Consider the following 21,962-nt stretch of genomic DNA (forward strand, 5'->3'; position numbering starts at 1 on the left):
TGAAATGCAGCTGGGAAACATGGTGGCTTAATTCACAGTAGGCACTAACTGCAACAATGTCCTTGTTCAGACCCTATAATCTAGCAAGGTAAATAGGAAGTGCATCGTGCAATGCTTGGAGTCACACACACAATACCTTGCATTACCTTTTCACTGTCGGATGCCCATTAATCCTACACACTTTGTTCTTTTCACGAGCAATTGGTATTCAATATACAGAAAACTGTTATGGAAGAAAAGTTATTACCAAATAAATACCACAGGCTTTGCATTAGACCTTTACTTGGATCGAGCATCACTGGTCACTCCAATAAGTGGACCTCACATCCTCATGAGTGTGCCATCTATTGCCCTATACATAGTTACAGTATAAGTATATCAAACAGAAAATGCTGGATAAACTCGGCGAGTCTGGCAGCATCCGTGGAGAGAAACAGAGTTAATGTTTATTTCTAAATAATCTTCCTGATATGGAATGACCAGGAGAAGCTAACATAAAGCCCTTTCTATATATATCAGCTGTTGTAGTATCACACTTCCATCTTTACAGGAGGTAGATCAAAAGTACTTTTTTGAAATGAGGTAAAACTGTAAATCAAACTGGTTTATTTTACATATGTAAGTGAAGAGAGCTGTGTGAGCCATCTGCCTTCTTTGCTCCAAATTCCATGGAAAACACAAAAGATGTAAGCAGCACAGACTTGCAAATATTGTAAACTATGAAGAGGACAGTGTAGAATTTCAGAAGGACATAGACAAGTTGGTGGAGTGGAAAAATAGCGGGCAGATGAATTCAATATGGAGAAATGTGAGGTGATGGATTTTGGTGGGAAGAACATGGAGGGACAATATAAAATAAGGGGTACAATTCTTAAGGGGATGCTGGAGCCGAGGGACCTGGGTGTATATGTGCTTAGATCATTGAAGGTGGTAGGGCAGGTGGAAAGATCAGTTAATAAAGCATATAATATTCTGGGCTTTATTAACAAGGGCATAGAGTACAAGAGCAAGGAGGTTATATTGAACTTATAGAAGGTCCTATTTGGATCTCAGCTGAAATATTGTGAACGGTTTGGACATTATACTATAGGAAGGATGTGAACACATTGGAGAGAGTGCAGGAGAGGTTTATAAGAATGGTTCCAGGGATGAGAAACTTCAGTTATGAGGATAGTTTGGAGAGGTTGGGACTGTTCTCCTTGGAGAGAAGAAGGCTGAGAGGAGATTTGATAGGCAGCTGGACAGAGTAGAAAGGGAGAAACCGTTCCTGTTGGTGGTAAACCACTGTTAGCTTATTGCCTGTGTGTGTGTGACATGCCTGGACACGTCCCTGCCGGCCCTGCCCGGGACTCCTCCCCCCCCCCGGTCCAGGATTAAAGGCGACTGCTCCCCACCCCTCTGCCTCAGTCTGGACCAGTTCATTGGCATGGGTGTGCTCCAAGTCTTTTGCTAATAAAAGCCTATTTGTTCTTGCATACAAACTAGTCTTTGCTTGATTGATGGTGCATCAATTTTATTAGCAAAAGTTTTGGGATGGAGCAGATACTGAAACCTGACAAATTCGAATTGGACCCTCAAGCTGTAGGAGCCTCGAACAGCTTCGATCACTGGCTGCGATGTTTCGAAACTTTCTTCACCTCCTCGTCCGTCGTCTGGACCGAAACCGACAAGCTACACGTGCTCCATACCCGGGTAAGCGATCAAGTATTCTCGATGATTAGAGATGCTGAAACTTACAAGGATGTGGTCGAACTTTTAAAAGGCCAGTACAACAAACAGTCTAATGAAATCTACGCCAGACATCTTCTGGCTACTCGCCGATAACAGCCTGGAGAATCGGGTGATCGGTTCCTGCGTGCATTGCGAGCACTTGGCAGGGCCTGCAACTGCAAGACCGTAACAGCCGCCCAAAACACTGAGGACTTAATCAGAGATGCCTGTGTCACGGGTATCAGGTCAAACTATATCCAACAACGACTGCTGGAACAGGGTGGGCTGGACCTACAAAAGACTGTGGCGCTTGCCGACTCATTAGAGGTGGCCTTCCGTAATCTCGAGGCCTGCACCCCCGACCACGGGGGCGCATCGTGGACACCGCGGCCGCTGCCACCTCTGTACTCGGGAGGGGCGCAGGCCTACGCCACGCCACATCCCACCAATGACCCGACCGCTGCAGCAGTCTCCGGAGGCCCAAAGTGCGACTTCTGCGGCCTGGGGAAGCACCCCCGACAACGCTGCCCGGCGAAGGATGCGATCTGCTCCGGGTGTGGAAAGAAGGGCCATTACGTGAAGAGTAATGCAGAGCAAAATCGACCTCCAAGCCCAGTAGCGCCTTGTGCGACCCACGGGGGCCGCCATCTTGGGCGCCGGTAGCCACGTGTGAGCCATGCGGGCCGCCATCTTGGACGCCATCAGCCACATGCGACTACTCGCAAAATCCAACGGTGGTTTCGATTACGCTGGACCAATTCAGGCCTCACCAACTCGCCAGGTCCATGATGGACATCGAGGTAAACGGTCGCCTTACAAACCATTTATTTGACTGTGGGAGTACGGAGAGCTTTATTCACCCTAACACAGAGAGTCGCTACACCCTTTCAGTACTGCCAGTGAAGCAAACGATCTCCATGGCTTCAAAGTCCCACTCGGTGGATGTCCTTGGGTACTGCGTGGCGACCCTGACTGTATGGGGCACAGTGTACAAAAATTTCAGGCTCCTCATGCTGCCACAACTCTGCGCTGCCGTACTCCTGGGGCTAGATTTCCTGAGTCACCTTAAGAGCGTCACCATGGAGTATAATGGGCCTTTTCCCCCGTTCTCCATTTGCAATCAGCAGTTCTTAGATCGCCCACTGCACACCACCTGCAGTCTCTCAACCCTTAAAGTCGCCCCCCCCCCCTCACCGTTTGAAAATCTCACCCCCGACTGCAAGCCCATCGCCACCAAGAGCAGACGGCACAGTGCTGGAGACAGAGCTTTTATCAGGTCCGAAGTGCAACGGCTCCTAGGGGAGGGGGTTATTGAGGCCAGTACCAGCCCCTGGAGAGCCCAAGTAGTAGTTGTTAAAACTGGGGAGAAACATCGCATGGTCATTGACTACAGTCAGACCATTAACCGATACACGCAGCTGGACGCGTACCCCCTTCCCAGCAGATCTGACATGGTCAATCAGATTGCGCAATATCGGGTGTTCTCCACCATCGACTTAAAATCTGCATACGACCAGCTCCCTATCCGCCCGGAGGACCGCCAATATACTGCCTTCGAGGCGGATGGCCGCCTCTATCACTTCCTTAGGGTCCCCTTCAGCGTCACCAACGGGGTCTCGGTTTTCCAGCGTGAGATGGACCGAATGGTAGACCAGAACGGGCTGCGGGCCACCTTCCCGTACCTGGATAACGTCACCATCTGCGGCCATGATCAGCAGGACCATGACGCCAACCTCCACAAATTCCTCCACACCGCCACACTCCTAAATCTGACCTATCATAAGAAGTGCGTATTCCGCACACACTGCCTCGCCATCCTTGGTTGTGTTGTGGAAAAAAGGGTCATCGGTCCCGATCCCGACCACATGTGCCCCCTCCTGGAACTCCCCCTCCCCACCAGCCTCAAGGCACTGAGGAAATGCCTGGGCTTCTTCTCATATTACGCCCAGTAGGTCCCCAGTTATGCGGATAAAGCCTGTCCGCTCATCAAATCCACCTTTTTTCCCCTGACGGCAGAGGCCCACCTGGCCTTCGACCGCATCAAAGCAGACATCGCAAAGGCCACGATGCACGCTGTAGACGAATCCATCCTGTTCCAGGTGGAGAGCGATGCGTCTGACTTCGCCCTAGCCACCACCCTTAACCAGGTGGGCAGACCCGTGGCCTTCTTCTCACGAACCCTCCAAGGCCCTGAAATTCGACACTCCTCTGTCGAAAAGGAGGCCCAAGCCATAGTGGAAGCTGTACGGCATTGGCGCCACTACTTAGCTGGTAAACGATTCACCCTACTCACGGACCAACGGTCAGTTGCATTCATGTTTAATAACACGCAGCAGGGCAAGATCAAAAACGATAAAATATTGAGGTGGAGAATCGAGCTCTCCACCTACAATTACGACATCTTATACCGGCCCGGGAAGCTCAATGAGCCCCCAGACTCCCTGTCCCGGGGAATATGTGCCAGCGCACAAATAGACCAATTGCAGACTCTCCACAACGACCTCTGCCATCCAGGGGTCACCAGGTTTTTTCACTTCATTAAAGCCCGCAACCTGCCCTACTCCAATGAGGAAGTCAGGTCTATAACCAGACACTGCCAGGTCTGCGCAGAGTGCAAGCTGCACTTCTATCGGCCAGACAGAGCACACTCATAAAAGCCACCTGCCCTTTCGAATGCCTAAGCGTTGACTTCAAAGGCCCCCTCCCTTCTTCTGACCGCAACATATCCTTCCTCAACGTCATTGACGAACATTCACGTTTCTCCTTCACTATTCCCTGCCCGGATATGACCTCGGCCACGGTCGTCAGGGCCCTGCACAGCCTCTTCACCCTGTTCGGTTTCCCTAGCTATGTCCATAGCGACCGGGAATCCTCCTTTATGAGTGATGAGCTGCGACAGTACCTGCTCTCCAAAGGCATAGCCTTGAGTAGGACCACCAGCTACAACCCCAGGGGGAACGGACAGGTAGAGAGGGAGAACACAACAGTCTGGAAGGCCATTTTACTTGCTCTGAGATCTAAAGGTCTTCCAGTCACCCGCTGGCAAGAGGTCCTCCCTGATGCACTACACTCGATTAGATCACTCCTTTGCACAGCTACCAATGCTACCCCTCATGAAAGAACGTTTGTTTTCCCCAGGAAGTCCACCTTGGGGACCTCATTACCGTCATGGCTGACGTCCCCAGGCCCTGTCCTGCTCCGGAAGCACGTGAGGACCCATAAGTCGAACCCCCTGGTCGAAAGGGTCCAACTCCTCCACGCCAACCCCCAATACGCCTATGTGGCGTACCTCGACGAGCGGGAGGACACGGCCTCTATTCGAGACCTGGCACCTGCAGGTGCCCCAGGGACCACTATGACCCACAACCCCACACCCCCAACCCCCAACATTGTCCATACAGCACCAGGGCCACAGAATCCCTAGCCCCCGTATACAGCACGCCTGAGCCCCAGGAGCCGCCACCACACACCCGACAATCTGAAGGGACTACAGACGACTCGAGCAACTACGACCTGGCGCCTGATTCAACACCGCGGCCACCTGAACCGACACCACAACCGGCACTACGGCGGTCGCAGTGGCAGATCAAGCCCCCAGAGAGATTAAATTTGTAATTCTGTAAATATCGTTCCACCCACCTCACCCCCGCCGGACTCTTTTTTAAAACAGGGGGTGAATGGGTAAACCACTGTTAGCTTATTGCCTGTGTGTGTGACATGCCTGGACATGTCCCTGCCGGCCCTGCCCGGGACTCCTCCCCCCCCCTGGTCCAGGTATAAAGGCGACTGCTCCCCACCCCCTGCCTCAGTCTGGACCAGTTCATCAGCATGGGTGTGCTCCAAGTCTTTTGCTAATAAAAGCCTATTTGTTCTTGCATACAAACTAGTCTTTGCTTGATTGATGGTGCATCACTGTTCATAAAAGGATCAAGAATGAGATGGCACAGATACAAAGTGATTTTCAAAAGAAGCAAATATGTGAGAAAAAACTTTTCAAGTGGTTCAGATCTGCAATGCACTGTCTGGAAGTGCAGTTTAGGCAGATTCAATCAAGATATTCAAGAAGGCATTAGATGATTATTTGAATGGGATCAATGTGCAGTAAGATGGGGAAAAGGCAGAGAATGGCACTAAGTCATGATGCTCGTTTGGAGAGTCAGTGCAGACACAATGGGCCAAATGGCTTCCTCCTGCACCAGAATAATTGTCATCCTGTGACTAATTGGGACCTGTTTCTGTGCTGTATATTCTTTATAATTACTGATTATTTAGATTAAAGCATGGCCCAGAGACCCACTGCTAATTGTGGTGGTGAGTCGGGGACAGGCATGGCACATCACCATGGTACCTAATTCTACATCCCACCTAGCTGCCAGCCTGCTTCCAGGAGGTGTAAAATTCTGCCCAGTATTTATGATTGGTCAATTCAAATAATTGTCTCTGTTTCCAAGCAAGACAAAATGGCATAAGCAAGTCATTTCTATGTCAACAAGGTCGTTGATGCTCTGGAACCAATCCATCATGATGATATGAAACGCTCAATAAAGTACATAACAATATCCACCTGATCACGATTTAACTCCCCAAAACCACCAAGATAGGCAGTCTGGATTCCAGGTGCTGGCTATTTTAGGCAAAATATGGAATTTTGGGATTACAAAAATATATGAAGAAAGTTCAGTTCAGTCAAGGCAAGGCCAAAAGCAGAACTTGCCTTAAAGAGTTCATCACAATGGTTGCAACCAAGAAAACAAAGCAAGCTAAAATATTGCTGATGCTGGAGTCTGAAAAATAATCCCAAAATGCCGGATAAACTCAACAGATCTGGCAGCATCCGTGGAGAGAAAAAGAGTTAATATTTCAGATCTAAATGATCCTTCTACAAAAGTAAGCTAAACAAAGGCATACTTTCAGACTATTGGACAATTATTTTAGTTTGACACGTAACTGTCAGAAACTGCTCTCAAGTTGGAGTTGTTTCAGTTTGGATTTTGTTGGTAAATGTTGCTTCCTTGTACTGTCAGCAGACTCACAAACCCACAGAAAATTGGGTCGGAGGCTCTGCCATTTAGATCACAGAGATCTACTGAGTAATACAAATGCAGCCAGTTGTCGGATTCAGTGCTAAGCACTCGATGAAAGTAGCTGTCGAGTGCAATTGTGAGTGGGGATATGTTAGTGAGTTATGAAGGTATTTCAGCAGCATTGCTGAATATAATGTTTCATGATATTGTCACAGTTCATGTCAGTGCTGGATTTAGGCTTGAGCTAATTAAACCACAGCTGAGGGTTTCACAAAACAAAGAGCCTCTAAATAAGAAAACAAATAGACTCAAGATCAAGTTAACATAATTGATTATTAAATGAAGATAATATGGGAAAACAATTCTCAAAATATGTAACTTTTGATTTAATATGACAAAAATATATAGCCACCAGTTACTAGTCATATTGAGTTTATAAACTTGTGCAGATACAACAAAACAGGTGGAGGAGTATCCTTTATCCAAAATCCTCGGGGCCAATTACATTTCAGACAATGTTGGTTTACAAATACTGCAAATAAACTTACATTAACTAGCTTTGGCTTAGACTATTGTATCGTCTAAAGTAAATAAAATGGCAGGAAAATTAAGATGTCTCACTGAGTAATAAATACAGGATATCCGCATGTTCACCAACAAAACAATGCAGACCAACAAATACACTTTCCGTGGTAAAGGAGAATGAGGTTCAAAAACAATGTGATTTTTGGATTGTTTGAATTTATAGATAAAGGATATTTGTGCAGGAGTTCATCTCAAAATTTTGTGAAAATCATTGAAAAATATCAGAGCCAAATAAAATGAAGACTCCCCTGTTGCTATCCATGGAATGATTATCTCCATCTTAAGTATGCTCCACATTGACATTTTAACTTGTACACTACATTTATTACCCAATGGCTCCAGTTGTATGGCAGCCCATTGTGCCTCTGTCTGAGTGTTACAAACATTCCTTCTGCCTTTTTCAAAATGTATCTATGTTATTGAATATTTGCTTATGTAAATTCAGCAATTCAATGTGTTTGGCTCTGAAGCAAAGGCTGTGGCTGATAGTTATGAGTCAATTATTGATGCTCTTAATCATCTTCATATTGGTGATAGTGAAAAAGTGATATAAGGAGAAAAGCTGGCATTCTATAGGAGAAAGTAGAGGAAAAGTTTGCATCCATGTTAGAACTTTGGAAACATGTGTTGAAACGTGTTGTAAAAGGCACAGTAGCACAGTGGTTAGCACTGCTACCTCACAGTGCCAGGGGCCTGAGTTCGATTCCAGCTTGGGTCACTGTCTGTGCAGAGTCTGCACGTTCTCCCTGTGTCTATGTGGGTTTCCTTCGGGTGCTCCGGTTTCCTCCCACAGTCTGAAAGATGTGCTGGTTAGGTGCATTGGCCATTCTAAATTCTCTCAATGTACCTGAACAGGTGCCGGCCCGAGTGTGGCAACAAGAGGATTTTTCACAGTAACTTCATTGCACTATTAGTGTGAGCCTACTTGTGACACTAATAATTTTTAAAAAACTCTCCTGTGTCTACTTCACAACATACTTTCTTGGGCGGCATGGTGGCACAGTGGTTAGCACTGCTGCCTCACAGCGCCAGGGACCCGAGTTCAATTTCCGACTTGGGTGACTGTCTGTGTGGAGTTTGCATTTTCTCCCCGTGTCTGCATGGGTTTCCTCCGGGTGCTCCGGTTTCCTCACACACTCCAAAGATGTGCGGGTTAGGTTGATAGGCCATGCTAAGTTGATCCGAGTGGGGGTGTTAAATATGTGGGGTGACTGGAATAGGGCCTCGGTGGGATTGTGGTCGGTGCAGACTCAATGGGCTGAATGGCCTTCTTCTGCACTGTAGCGATTGTATGAATCAGCTCCACCTGACTGGCTGCACAGATAGCCTTTTGTACATGCAAAACTTTACACGTCACTGCCTCATTTCTTGAAAGAAACATGCGAGAGTTTTGACAAAGCTCAAAACAAAAGAAGTCCTGCCTCATGTAGACTACAAGTGTGTAAATAAATGGAAAAGGATGAGAAGAAATCAATTCATTGATGGTGATGCACCTAATTCTGATTAAATGATTTCACCAAATGACAACAGGTGAATTCCCTTATCCCTTAAAACCAATTGAAAAATAGAGCAATCATTTCCAAAAATGTGCAAATTTCAAATTTGTTTGATTGAAATGCCTTGGAAAAATACCTATGTGAAAGATTACCCTGAAGATGTTGATGTTAACCTCATAGGAGAAATAAAGCATATTTATATTAAGGAAAATTATGCAGATGAAGGACATTTAAGCCTCCAGGGCCTAATTAAATCATGATCCAAGCTAAGATTCAGTTGCCATTCTCTAAAGTTGAAACAACATTGCAGCTATTTTTAAAAAAATCTAATGTTAACAAACTGCTCAGGGGAAAGGTCATTTTCACAACTGAAAAACATCAAGAATGAACTGTGGACAACAGTGCAGCAAGGAAAGCTATCTGCCCTAAGCATTGTGAGTTGAGTGATAAACATTATAGCTTATAATTTGAAGACATCATCAATGACTTTGCTCTCCCAAAATCAGGAAAGAAAATGCCTTAAATTTTTAACTTCATGTGATTTGCAAACAGATGGTAGGTTGTATAACTGCTTTGATTTAGTAAGCTGCTAATTTGTGTAACAGCTTCTTGTTGGTGTTGATCCTAAATAATGAGGAAGAAATCATGAACATATTTTAATATGACAACATTTTATGATGCAGATATTTTGGAAGACAGGTGTTTCAGTTAAATTACAATTTTTTATTGTATCTTTGTCTTTATATATATGCAAGTGGAAAGCTTTCATATTTATGTTTTAAGCCTCCTTTCTGAGAGAATAAGGATGATTTTTATTGTAAGGGGCCTCTCAGGCTCGACATAGGGCTTCAGCATGTCGTAATCCAGCCCTGATTCATGTGTTCATACAGCAGCTTCCTCTCTTTTCATAGAAGTGCCACAAACCATGAAGAAGATACGTGGATATGTGTTGTCCCACATATTACTTCCAACAGAGAACTACATTCCATGTTGGTGTCAGGATAACATTGAGAACACAGTTGAGGGAGAGGCCAAGGATGTTCAAAAAAAAATCACCATTTTCTGGAGAGAGGGTTAACTTGCTGATAGGTTCTACTGGGGGTTTCTGGTACACAGGTTTGCAAAATAAACAACATTCATGACAAGCTCATATGAATGAGCACCAGAGGAAAGTAAGAGTGTAATAAATCGGGGGCAACTCAATGAGGCTTCAGAATGAAAAGGCTTTATTGCCAAAGCAACAATTAACTATATGCACAAATAGATTCCTAGAATAACGATGCAACCGTACATTACTCCTCTCTGGCTCCAACTGCCGATTTTCCCAACCAGGATAGATGCCCTTGCACCCAATTGGTTTAGCTTCCCACCTTGACACTCTATAGGTTCCGGCCCGACAACATGGCACTCGAGGAACACCCCCTTAAAAGGGCCATGCTACCACACAAAGAAGCTTAGGGAGACCACTGCCACTTAGTGCACAGCTATGGAGGAGCAGCCATCAGCTTCAGAGTTGGATCTAGAACAGGAAGCAAAATGCTTCTTCAGGGTATAACATGGGCACACAGATGCCATGCACAGTAGGAGCCCCTGTGAATGTTCACCTTTATGTTTGGAATCATAGAGATCTAAACGCATGAACAGCCAGGTTTCGTACACTTGGAGACACACTGATAGTAGGCTTCAGAAATCTTCTCAGAATGCCAGTGCAAATCAAGGTCAGTCTGAGGCTTTGTTTTCCAGGTATGACCTGTTGCAGAGCACTGGGCAATCTCCAAATTACAGACACGTGCCCATGCAAGGCTTTGGACAAGTGGCATAAGCTCCCAAAAGCTTACAAAACCTGCATTCCCCAGCACAGCCAGAAATGGAGAGAACATTCACATAGGTTATGAGCCATCAGCTTTGTCTATGCAGATATTGCAGCAAACTTGCTCATTTCATTATTGAGTCTGTAATGTCAGCTCAGAAATCAGGAGTGGAGAAAGGAACAGACCATTCAACTGTTCAGGTCTCTTCGACATTTCAAATAGATCATGGTGTATCTGTATCTTAACTCCATTTCTCTCCTGCTCCATATCTCTAACTCCTAGCATCGATCAAAAATGCATCTCTCTCGGTCTTGAATGTCACAGCATCAACACCATTTTGAAGGGAGAGGAATCCAGAGAGTTGATGAGAGTAATGTGGTTGATGTGATCTATGTGGATTTCAAGAAGGCAATTTTTAAAATCATTATTCTCTCACAGGATGTGGGTGCCATGGGCATGGCCAGTATTCATTGCCAAGATCTAAATTGCCCTTGAGAAGGTGGTGACAAGCCACCTTCTTGAACTACTGCAGTCCATGTGGTGAAGATATGCCCACAGTGCTGTGAGGAAGCCAGGATTTTGACCCAGCAAAAGTGAAGGAATTTGATAAAGTGCAAGTGAATCGCAAAGGTGAGATTCACGGAGTAAAAGGGAGCATAGGATGACAGGAAACATTGTATAAGGGAATGTTTTTATTTGGATGGAAGAAATAAAGTTGGTAAGCCTCAACTGAATTCTTGTTTCCAGTTCTGGGCATCACACATTAAAAATTGAGGGTATGGATCAGAAACCTGAAGGCATATTATGAAGCCAGACTAGACCCCAACAATTTTCTATTTTGGTATTAATGTGAGGATACGATGTTTCACTCAAGGTGCAATTCAACTGACAAACTAGGGAGCTTTTTTAATCAAAACAAATTTAATTTAACAATGTAGTTTAACTATAACAAATGAATTAGCTTTAACTTTTAACAATTGAACAATATTTAAACATGACCAGATACAATTAACCACTAACCTTTCCGTATGTGTTCCAATCAAGCAATATTTCTCTTGTAGACTTAAAGCTCTCTTTAATTAGTTAGCACAACACAGGCATACTTGTTTTGACTTAGGTTACCAGGCTTGGAACTTTAAGAAAACCACTGGAGAGAGATGGAGAGACACTTCTTTCTTCTGGCAGCCCAGGCAGCAACTGTTCTTGGTCTTTAAAATGAAAATTAAACTGTTCTTTCCTGCAAGCTTAGCTCCTCCCATTAACCACATGACTCTGTCCCTGTCAATCAACTTAATCAAAACACACAAGACTCTGCATACCTAACCTAAAAGTCCCAGGAGAACATAAACAAACAAAAGGTCCACTAACTCTACAATGTAACACATTCCTTAGCTAAAATCAGTCATTAGCCTGCATTCTCAGCATTTGAACTGTACGTTTTTCCAGATGAATTGACTCTTGTAACAAAACACTGCGTTTTAAAGCAGTCCCATTTAAACACAAAATATATCAAAATAGCACAGTATCATCATAGAATTATGTGAAGGTTTTAGAGAGAGTGCAGAAATGATTTATGAGAATGGATTTAGGAATGAGGGATTTCAGTCACATGGATAGATTGGGGAACCTGGAGCTGTCCTCCTCAAAAAATAAGTTTGAGGGGAAGTTTCCAAAATCATCCTGAGTGCTGACAGAGTAGAGAGAGAGGAACTGCTTCATTGGTGTACAACGAAAGAACCAGAGGACATCAATTTAAGGAGATTGACAAAAGAAAAAAACTGTGACCCTTGATTTCATTGCTGAATGGCCTGGATGAAATTTTTAGAATGTGCCCCCTTCACAAGATAATAATAGGGGCAGGAATTGGCCATTCGGCCCATCTGCCTGCTCTGCCATTCAGCATCATGGCTTTTCTTTTTGTGGCCTTAACCCCATTTTCCTGCATGTCCCCATAATCCTTGGATTCTTTGTAGATTGACAAACCTGTTGAGCTTGATGTGGGGAAAAACATAAAGATGGGTACATAACACACAAAATGGCTGCCTGGCACATAAAAAGTTACCTGGGAGAGAGACATTAAACAGGCACTGACTTTTAGTGCAGACAGCTATTTGAAATTAAAACATGCAGGACAGACAGTTATTTAAAGTTAAACATGCAGGAATCAGATACTGCAGGAAGCCAGCCAGGGCTTGAGGCATTTTTAAGATAAGGACAGACCCGGGACAATAGGGTCTGATAAAGAGATTAGCCACAAATGGGAACGGGAATACATAAATGCAGGAAAACCAATTACTGTATGTATAGACCGAAACAAAGTCATTGATAAATCACTGAAAGAGGAAATGTATCCATTCTATGAAACAATGCAATGTTAAAAGCCAATGTCTATATCTGTCTGGCTGTAACGATGTGTTAACTATCGATCCTACTCAACTGTAACGATGTGTTAAATGGCTAATGTCCGGACTATCCATTGTCTGAAAAGTATAAAAATGAACCACTCCTATTGTATCATTGAGAGAAGGTAGCTGCCTAAAGTACTGCGGAGTGCCAGTGCCTTTTCTCCACAAAGCTTCATTAAATAAAACTGTATTGCTAAACCTCCAGTCTGACTCCGGTGGCAATTTTCCCACAACAAGCTCAATCCTGAATATATTCAATGACTTAGCCTCCACTGCTCTCTGGAACAGAATTCCAAAGGCTTACAAACCCTATCAGAGGGGAAACCCCTCTTCATCTACATCCAAAGTGGAAGACCCCTTATTTTGAACCTGTGTCCCCTACTTCTAGGATTCCCCATGAGACATTTTGTGATTCATACAAGGACAGCCATATCCCTCTGTATCAAAGCATTCTGCAATCACTGTCCACTTAAATAACATTTTGCTTTCCTTTTCTTCCTGCTGAAATGGACAACCGCACAATTTTCCACATTATGCTCCATCTGTCAAACGTTAACTTTTCTAAATACTTTTGTAGACTCTTTTTATCCTCTTCACAATTAGCTTTTGATCTTTACTCACTCCAAGAGGACATATCTTTCCTGCATCTATTCAAGTGAATTCTTCTAACATTTCAATCACCTCATCACATCTCCGGTCTTTTGTACTTAAGGGAATAAATGGCAAGTTTGTGCAAAACTGTTTTCAAGGAATCACTGTGCAATACATAACACCAAACATTTTAGCCACATTCAATTTGCTGTTGCACTACAAACAAGAACTCTTTATTTCTGAGATTCCACTCATAGAATGAATCAAGCACAAGAGGAGGCCATTTGGAACATCTTGTCCGTCGCAATTCTTTGCAAAAGCAACTCATCTTCTTCCACTCTCCCATCTTTTCCCAGTAACACTGCAACTTATTGTCTCTCCAGCTAATGATCCAAGTCTTTTTTTGGAAGTCATCATTGAATCTTTCTCCCTCACATGCTGTCAGTGCTTTCCAGATCCTAAACCACTTGCTGCATGAAAAGGTTTTCCTCATGTTGCCACAGATTCTTTTGTCAAATAAAACCTCAAACCAGTGCCCTCTTATTCTCAAGTCTTTCACCAGTGGGAACAGTTTCTTTTCTACTGTGTCCAGATTGTCCATGATTCTGAACACCTCTACCAAATCATTTAATCTTCTCTTCTCCAAGGAGAAGACCTAGTTTCTCCAATCTCTCCATGTAACTGAAGTTCTGGAGCTATTCTCCATTTCTGCAACCCCTCTAAAGCCTTTACATCCTTACTAAATGTGGTGCCCTGAACTGATCACAATACACCAGTTGTGCAGAGATAGTATTCAATCCCTCTGTATCTTATTTAGAATTATACCTTTCCTTTTGTATTGCCTCTCCTCATTCTTCCCAACAGAAAGTTTCTGTTCACACTTCTCTGCATTGAATTTCATCTGCCAGTTATCCACCCATTCCAACAATCTATGTCCTTTTGAAGTTTTGATGTGGAGATGCCGGCATTGGACTGGGGTAAACACAGTAAGAAGTCTCACAACACCAGGTTAAAGTCCAACAGGTTTATTTGGTAGCAAAAGCCACTAGCTTTTGGAGCGCTGCCCCTACCCAAGCACAACGCAATGCCATCCGCGCTCTCAAGACCAACCGCAACATTGTCATCAAACCAGCAGACAAAGGAGGGGCCATTGTTATACTGAACAGAACGGATTACTGCAAAGAAGTGTACCGACAACTGAACAACGAGGAACACGACAGACAGTTACCCACAGATCTGACCAAAGAACACACCCGTCAACTCAACAGACTGATCAAGACTTTTGATCCGGATCTTCAGAGCACCCTCCGTGCTCTCATCCCACGTACTCCCTGCGTTGGAGATCTCTACTGCCTCCCAAAGATACACAAGGCAAACACACCCGGCCGTCCCATCGTTTTGGGCAATGGGACCCTGTGCGAGAACCTCTCCGGCTATGTCGAGGGCATCCTGAAACCCATTGTACAAAGAACCCCCAGCTTTTGTCGCGACACTACGGACTTCCTACAGAAACTCAGCACACATGGAGCAGTTGAACCAGGAGCACTCCTCATCACAATGGATGTCTCGGCACTCTACACCAGCATCCCCCACGACGATGGCATTGCTGCAACTGCCTCAGTACTCAACGCCGACAACTGCCAGTTTCCAGATGTAATTTTACAACTCATCCGATTCATCCTGCACCACAATGTCTTCACCTTCAACAACCAGTTCTTCATCCAGACACACGGAACAGCCATGGGGATCAAATTCGCACCTCAATATGCCAACATCTTCATGCACAGGTTGGAACAAGACCTTTTCACCACACAGGACCTTCAACCGATGCTATACACTAGATACATCAAGGACATTTTCTTCCTTTGGACTCATGGTGAACAATCACTGAAACAACTATATGATGACATCAACAAGTTCCATCCCACCATCAGACTCACCATGGACTACTCTCCGGAATCGGTTGCATTCTTGGACATACGCATCTCCATTAAGGACGGTCACCTCAGCACTTCACTGAACCGCAAGCCCACGGATAACCTCACGATGCTCCATTTCTCCAGCTTCCACGTTAAACACGTTAAAGAAACCATCCCCTATGGACAAGCCCTCAGTATACACAGGATCTGCTCGGATGAGGAGGTTCGCAACAGACACCTCCAGATGCTGAAAGATGCCCTCATAAGAACAGGATATGGCGCTCGACTCATCGATCGACAGTTCCAACGTGCTACAGTGAAAAACCGCACCGACCTCCTCAGAAGACAAACACGGGACACGGTGGATAGAGTACCCTTCATCATCCAGTACTTCCCCGGAGCGGAGAAGCTACGACACCTTCTCCGGAGCCTTCAACATGTCATTGATGAACACGGACATCTCGCCAAGGCCATCCCGACACCCCACTTCTTGCCTTCAAACAACTGCACAACCTCAAACAGACCATTGTCCACAGCAAACTACCCAGCCTTCAGGAGAACAGTGACCACGACACCACACAACCCTGCCACAGCAACCTCTGCAAGACGTGCCGGATCATCGACACGGATGCCATCATTTCACGTGAGAACACCTTCCACCAGGTACACGGTACATACTCTTGCAACTCGGCCAACGTTGTCTACCGGATACGCTGCAGGAAAGGATGTCCTGAGGCATGATACATTGGGGAGACCATGCAGATGCTACGACAACAGATGAATGAACACCGCTCGACAATCACCAGGCAAGAGTGTTCTCTTCCTGTTGGGGAACACTTCAGCGGTCACGGGCATTTGGCCTCTGATCTTCAGGTAAGCGTTCTCCAAGGCAGCCTTCACGACACACGACAGCGCAGAGTCGCTGAACAGAGACTGATAGCCAAGTTCCGCACACATGAGGACGGCCTCAACCGAGATCTTGGGTTCATGTCACACTATCTGCAACCTCCACGACTTGCCTGGACTTGCAAAATCTCACTAACAGTCCTGTCTGGAGACAATACACATCTCTTTAACCTGTGCTTAACGCTCTCTCCACTCACATTGTCTGTACCTTTAAGACTTGATTTGCTGTAAAGACTCGCATTCCAATCATTATTTTGTAAATTGAGTTTGTGTCTTTATATGCCCTGTTTGTGAACAGAACTCCCACTCACCTGACGAAGGGGCAGCGCTCCAAAAGCTAGTGGCTTTTGCTACCAAATAAACCTGTTGGACTTTAACCTGGTGTTGTGAAACTTCTTACTTTTGAAGTTTACCAACATCAGGGGAGATTTGATAGAGGTGTATAAGATTTTGATGGGTATAGATAGAGTGAATGCAAGCAGGCTTTTTCCGCTGAGGCTAGGGGAGAAAAGAACCAGAGGGCATGGGTTAAGGGTGAAAAGAGAAAAGTTTAAAGGGAATATTAGGGGGGGCTTCTTCACGTAGCGAGTGGTGGGAGTGTGGAATGAGCTGCCGGATAAAGTTGTCAATGCTTTTAACATTTAAGAAAAACTTGGACAGGTTCATGGATGAGAGGGGTGTGGAGGGATATGGTCCAAGTGCAGGTCAGTGGGACTAGGCAAAAAATGGCTCGGCACAGACAAGAAGGGCCAAAAGGCCTGTTTCTGAGCTGTAATTTTCTATGGTTCTTTGGTTCTATCTTCCTCACAGTTCACAATCTTTCTGAGTTTCGTGTCCTCTGCAAATTTTACAATTGCCCCCAAGTTGAGATCACCTCTATCAGTAAAAGTGAAACGTCCATCTGTGTTTTTCTGTCTGTGTGGGTTTCCTCTGGGTATTCCAGTTTCCTACCACAGTCCAAAAGATGTGCTGGTTAGGTGCATTGGCCATGCTAAATTCTCTCTAAGTGTACCCAAACAGGCGCTGGAGCGTGGTGACTGGGAGATTTTCACAGTAATTTCATTGCAGTGTTAATGTAAACCTACTTGTGACACTAATAAATAAACTTTAAAATTCTCTATGATTCTTGCTCTTCTGTGGAATTTTTTTGCATATCTGAACCTCTACAACTTTTCCACTAGTCCGTATCCTGGAGAACACACCCAGTAATGTAATGTTACATCCATTGTTTCTTAGCTCTAACTAAATAAATTTTGTACTTGACCTCACTTAAGTTATTTTAAGACATCCTCTATCACCACCATTCTCTCCTTAATTCATACTACCACCCCTCTATTCTCTTTTCCTCTCTAAACACTTGTAACCAGGAATATTTAAATCCAAGTCCCGTCCTCCTTTGAGTCAGGTCTTCATTATTGCCACAGCATTATATTTCCATGTAGTTATTACTGCAATCAGCTCCCTAACCTGATTTACGCATTAATGTATATACACAGTAAAACTAATTTAGACCTTATTATATTCTCTTTCACTCTCATCCCACTTAATAGCTTCTGTAGTGCAAGCTGTCTTTCCCAATTCTCTATCCATTTTGATTTTCCTCTCTAAAATCAACACCTGATTCTCACACACTTTCCAAGTTTGTTCAGACCTTCCCAATAATATTAGCAAACCACTTCACATGGACATTATTCTCACTGTTCAGTTGCAATCCTGTGCACGTCCCAATTCCCCCAGAATTTGTCCCAATGTCCTATGAATCTAAAGCCATTCTTCCTGTACCATCACTCTAGTCTCACATTCATCTGTTCCAAGCTCTTACTTCTACACTCACCAGCATTTGGAAATTACCATCTTTGAGGTCCTGCGTTGTTAGTTATTCCCGAGCTTACCAAAGTTCTGCTTCCAGTAACTCATCCTTTTTTCTACCTTACTGATTGGTACCTATGTGGACCACAACCACTGGCTGTTCATTCCTCACCACCCTTTCCTCCACCATTTCACAGCTATAAATGTACCATACAGAACATTCTCATTTTTGTGCATGTACATTCAGCTGCTGTGCAAATTCTGCAATCCAGAACTGGAGATCTTCCATCTGACAACACTTCTTGCACAATGTGGTTGTCCTGGATAGTAGTAGTATCTGGGAATTCCCACATGGAACAGGATGAGCACTCCACAAATAAGATCTCTCCTGCCATGTCTCTTTCTTCTTAAAATTACTACCCAAATAGATCTTTCAGCCCCCTCACCCCCCTCACCAGCAGCCCCCTGCTGCTTCTGCAGTGTTGGCATTATTTTATTTCAAACAGTGGTTAAATGCTTTTATTCAGCTATTATTTAAAAAATCTTAGATTCCAATTGATTGAAAAATTGGACTTCTTCAGATTTAATATTACTTAATTTTACTTCTATTTCATCAATCTGATTGATTAATTGAGCAATAATGTTAATTATATGATAAATCAAATTGGTTTTAGCTTTTAGTTTAATCGATTAATCGATCAAATCTTATTTTATGGGTGACCGAATTAAATAAAAAACTTACAAGTATACTAATTCCAAATGACTCCTTGTACTGTGAGATCACATTGTGATTATTTTCTTTCCTACCCCCCTCCTGTTTGATTCAGACTTATGGATCACAGTTTGACTTGATCCCAGACTGCCCCACTCACCCAGTGCTGCGCCCCATCCGCCTGCCTCACTGTGTTCCCCCCTCTGCTCCACACTGCTCATGATCTACTTCACACTGTTCCAGGCTCAGGAGTACTTGCTTGATTATTCATCCAAGGGATATGGGCTTCATTGACCAGGCCGGCATTTAATACCCATCCTTACCTGCCCTTGAGAAAGTGGTGGTGAGCTGTCTTCTTGAACCGCCGCAGTCCATCTAGTGTAGGTACATCCATGGCGCTGTCGAGGAGGGAGTGTCAAGAATTTGACCCAACAAGTGAAAAAACAGCGGCAATATCTTTCCAAATCAGAATGATGAGTGTCTTGGAGTGAAAGTGGTATTCCCAGGTATCTGCTGCTCTGGTCCTTCTAGATAGTCATGGGTTTGGAAGGTGCTGCCTAAGGAAACTTGGCAAGTTGCTGCAGTGCATCTCGTAGATGGCACACACGGCAGCCACTCCAGTGGTGGAGAGAGAGAGAAAGTGTGGAAGGGATAGCAATCAAGCAGGGCTGCTTTGTTCTGGATGTTTTCAAGTTCGAGTATTGTTGGAGCTGCACTCATCCAGAGAAGTGGAGAGTATTCCATCACAATCCCGACTTGTGCCTTGTAGATGATGGGCAGGCTTTGGGGAGTCAGGAGGCGAGTTACTTACCACAGGATTCCAAGTCTTTGACCTATTCTTGTAGCCACAGTATTTATATGGCTAGTCCAGTTCAGTTTCTAGTCAATGGTCACCCTCTGGATGTTGATCGTGAGCAGTTCAGTGATGGTTATGCCTTTAAAGTCAAGTGGCGATAGTTAGATCCTCTCATGTTGGAGATGGTCATTGCCTGGCATTTGTGTGGCGCGAATGTTACTTGCCACTTGTCAGTGTGAGCCTGGATATTGTCCAGGCCTTGCTGCATTTGGACATGGACTGCTTCAGTGTCCGAGGAGTGGCAAATAGTACTGAACATAATGCAATCATCAGTGAACAACTCCACTTCTGACCTTATGATGGAAAGAAGGTCATTAATGAAGCAGTTGAAGATGGTTGTGCCTAGGACACTAACTACCCTGAGGAACTTCTTCTGTAATGCTCTGGAGCTGAGATGATTGGCCTCCAACGACCACAACCATCTTTCCTGTGTGCCGGGGATGACGCACCAGTGGAGAGTTCTCCATCTGATTCCTAGTTTTGTTTGGGCTCCTTGATGTCCCATTCAAATTCTGCCTTGATGTCAAGGGCTGTCACTCTCACCTCACCTCTGGCATTCAGCTCTTTCGTCCATGTTTGAACCAAGGTTGTAATGAGGTAAGGAGATGAGTGACCCTGGCAGAATTCAAACTGAGCATCAGTGAACAACGTATTGCTGAGGGAGTGCTGCTTGACAGTGCCTTTGATGACCCCTTTGGTCACTTTCCTGATAATCGAGAGTAGGCTGATAATTGGCTGGGTTGGATTTTTCCTGCTTTCTGCATTTAGGACATATCTTGAGAATTTTCCACAGAGGGGTAGCTGGAACAGCTTGGCTAAGGGTGTGGCAAGTTCTGGAATGCAGGGAGTCTTCAGTACTATTACCAGGGCTCATCTCCTGTGTGGTATCCAGTGCCTTCAGCCATTATTTGATATCACATGGAGAGAATCAAATTGGTTGAAAACTGGCATCTGTGATGCTGGGGACCGGCGGAGACCAAGATGGACCACCCACTTGGCACTTCTGGCTGAAGACTGTAGCAAATGCTTCAGCCTTATCTTTTGCACTGATGTGTTGGGCTCCTCCATCATTGAGATGGATATTTGTGGAGTATCCTCCTCCAGTGATTTGCTTAATTTTCCACTACCATTCATGGCTCGATTTGGCAGGACTGCAGAGTTTAGACTTAATCCATTAGTTGTGGAATTACTTAGCTCTGTCTATCACTTGCTGCTTATGCTGTTTTGCATGCAAGTACTCCTGTGTTGCAGCTCCACCTGCTTGAGACCTCATTTTTAAGTATGTCTGGTGTTGCTCTTGGAATGCTATTCTGAACTCCCCTGGCTTTGTGGCAATGGTAGAGTGGGGGATATGCTGAACCGGGAGGTTGCAAATTGCAGTTGAGTACAATTCTGCTGCTGATGGCCCACAGTGCCTCATGGATGCCCAACCTTGAGTTACCAGGTGTGTTTGAAGTCTATCCCATTTAGCACAATGATATCCTCCCATTGTGTTGTGTTACCAATGTGAAGATGGGAATTTGTCTGCACAAGGACTGTGTGGTGGTCACTCCTACCAATACTGTCATGGGCAGATGCATCTGGTGCAGGTTGGTTAGGACGAGGTCAAGTATGTTTTTCCCTCTTGTTGGTTCCCTCACCACCTGCTGCAGTTCCAGTCTAGCAGCCACATCCTTTAGGACCCGACTAGCTTGGTCTGTGGTGGTGTTACTGATCCACTCTTGGTGATGCACACTGAAGTCCCTGACCCACAGTACATTCTGTATCCTTACCACCTTCAGTGCTTCCTCCAAGAGATGTTCAACATGGAGGCAGACAGATTCGTCATCATAAAGGGACGGTACATGGTAATCAACAGGAGGTTTCCTTGCCCATGTTTGACCTGAGACTTCATGGAGTCCAGAGTAAATGTTCAGGACTCCCAGGGAAACTCCCTCCTGACTGCGTACCACTGTGCCGCCACCTCTGCTGGGTCTGTCCTGCCAGTGAGACAGGACATATCCAGGAATGTTGATGGTGGTGCTTGGGACATTATCTGTAAGGTATGATTCTGTGAGTGTGACTACATCAGTCTGTTGCTTGACTACTCTGTGAGACAGCACTCCCAATTTTGGCACACGCCACCAGATATTAAGGAG

Source organism: Mustelus asterias, chromosome 4, assembly GCF_964213995.1.
Source record: "Mustelus asterias chromosome 4, sMusAst1.hap1.1, whole genome shotgun sequence".
NCBI lineage: Eukaryota > Metazoa > Chordata > Chondrichthyes > Carcharhiniformes > Triakidae > Mustelus > Mustelus asterias.